The following is a 2,701-nucleotide window of genomic DNA, read 5'->3' as shown; positions in this document are numbered from 1 at the left end:
AGCGAGCACCAGTATGTCCCAGGCTCTGGTCTGGAGGCGACACAGCCATGAACAAGAGACAAAGACTCTGCTTTCTTGGAGTTTGGGTTCCAGAGGTTTACTGCAGTGAGAGTCCTAACCTCTGGCCTGGAGTCCCCCATCCTGGCCACCCCATTGGCCTCAGTCTAATCTGCAGAGGTGATTTCTCTGCTATTTACCATAGAATTGTCGTTCTTTGTGCCATCGAAATTCTGGAATAAAATTCACTTTGGAGATCTTCATAGGCTTTTTGGAATTTAGGTGCCTTATTTAACCAATTTTAATTCTCTGTGTAATTTTCCCACACATATCATCATGTCACCTCCCCAGTGAAAATTTCTCTCAAATTTACAATGCAGTTGTCACTGTTAATTGCGTTGCACAGGTTTTAATAATACAAATTAAATATCAAGATTTGAGCTTACTGAATCCTTAGTTTTAAGGTGTTTGTTAGAATAAATTCCTTTAGAGTGAAAAAAAAAAGATGAATTACTTATGAGAAGTGGCAGGAGGATTTTGCAGTTATGGGTGGAATTTTAAATTTTGCTTTTCGGAATTGAGTGGAGGGAGGGAGGTAGGCCTTAAATCAAGACCCCCGAACTCCAGCCTGGCACTGTCACTCACGAGCCACGCAGCCTGAAGTTGGGCATTTTCTCTCCCTGCACCAAAACCTCCTCCTCTGTAAAACGAGGGAAGGAGGAGGAAAGGGAAACTAACCTGGATGAATGCTGACGTCTCCTTGGGTTCTCGTGCTCCACTGTGCAAAGTGGGAGAGGGATATTAGCCAGTTGCCTTACAGTGATGTCAGGAGGATGTGTTCTAAAGCAGTAGGAGCTGGCACACTACTGTTTACGGGCCAGATCTGCCTCTCTGCCCGTTTTTCCATGGCTCGCAAGCTAAATTTGGTTTTTATATCTTTTAATGTTTGGGGGGGAAAAGAATATGATTTTGTGCCACATAAAAGTTCTATGAAGTTCGAAGTTCGGCCTCTGTAAATGAAGTTTTATTGGAGCATAGCCACGCTCATCCGTTTATGTATTGCTGGCAATGCTTTTGCACTCCAACAACAGCGATGAGTCGTCGGGACAGGGACAGTATGGTCTACACAGCCTAAAATATGTACTATTTAGTCCTTGATTGAAAAAGTTTGCTAATCTGTGTTTTGACACTTTGTTGAACTCCATTCCGAACTGAATGGAGAAAACAAGAATTCTTCAGAGAATTTCAGTTCCATGAAATGCAATTTTCTTAACTGAGCACATTGAGCTCTTACCCGCAATCTCATGTCACATTATTCTGTAATGACAACAAATGCTGTATTATCGGACATAGTGAGTTAAGTGTACATTGCCTACAAACTGCTATGGGGAAATGTCAGAAAAGACCTTTTTGAAGAAAAAAAAAAATCTGATAATCCTCGCAGGAGAAATTACAAATAGAATCACAACATGAAGAACCAAGTGATGAAAGATTTCATAAATCCCCAAAAGCACCAACCATAAAGAAAATGATTGATATATCAAATTACGTCACAATTTTAAAGTTCTGTATGAAAAAGATGCCACAGACTTCTTGTCTAATGACCCACAGAATTCTCATACTCCGCTAGTGGAAGTGCAAGATGGGAAACAACGCAGCAGTTTCTCATAAAAACAAATGTACATATATCACGTGGCCCTTCTACTCTTAGGTATTTACCCAAGAGAAATTAAGACATGTTCACACAATGACTTCTATGTAAATGTGCACGATAATGTTATTCTTAAGAGCCACAAACTAGAAACAGCCTTGATTTCCATCAACTGGTGAATAGATAAATAAATGTGGTGTGTTCATGAAATGAAGTACTACTTGACAATAAAAAGGAATAAACTGCCGATAGATGGAAGAACATGGATGAATTGCAAAAGCATTTTGCTGAATGAAATAAGCCAGATATACTGAATGAGTATGTTTATATGATATTCTGAAAAAAAAGCAAAACTGGTGACTGAGAGCAGATCTGTGCTTGCCTGACACTAGAGGTAGGGAGAGGAGAGGGACTGGGGGCACAAGGGAATTTGGGGGGCCAGGGAAACACTTTATGGCATGACTGTAGTGGTTAGAGAACTGTATCCATTTGTCAGATATCAAATTGTAGGCTTAAAATGGTTAGGTTTATTTTGTAGAAATATACCTCAATAAAGTTGATTGAAAATGGAAAGGTACAGACTGGAAGAAGATATTTGCAATACATGTAACTGATAAAAGATTAGGTTATGTAAAGAACTGTGAGGGAAACGCAAATCATCACACCACTAGACATTGTTTTATACCTACCAGATTGTCAGTGAAAAAAATCTGACAAAATCAAGTGTTGGTGAAAGTGAGAACACCGGAACACTTATACTTTGCTGTTGGGAGTCTAAACTGGAACAGTTCTTTTGGGGGACAATCTGGCCTTATCTGGTGAAGTTGGAGATGCACACACCTATGATCCAGCAGTCTCACTCCTTGGTGTAGAATGCCCCAGAGAAACCCTTGCACACGTGTTCAGGCGACACGGACAAGAACATTCAGAGCAATGTGAACGTCCCTCCACAGTAGAATGGCTAAATCAGTTGTAACATACAATGGAATACTAATTATCAGTGAAAATGGATGAACCTACAGCTATAAACACCCAGAGGAAAGACTTGCCAAT

The sequence above is a fragment of the Monodon monoceros genome, unplaced genomic scaffold (assembly GCF_005190385.1).
Source record: "Monodon monoceros isolate NGI ecotype Baffin Bay Population unplaced genomic scaffold, NGI_Narwhal_1 Super_Scaffold_2, whole genome shotgun sequence".
Lineage (NCBI taxonomy): Eukaryota > Metazoa > Chordata > Mammalia > Artiodactyla > Monodontidae > Monodon > Monodon monoceros.
This window is presented reverse-complemented; position numbering follows the sequence as displayed.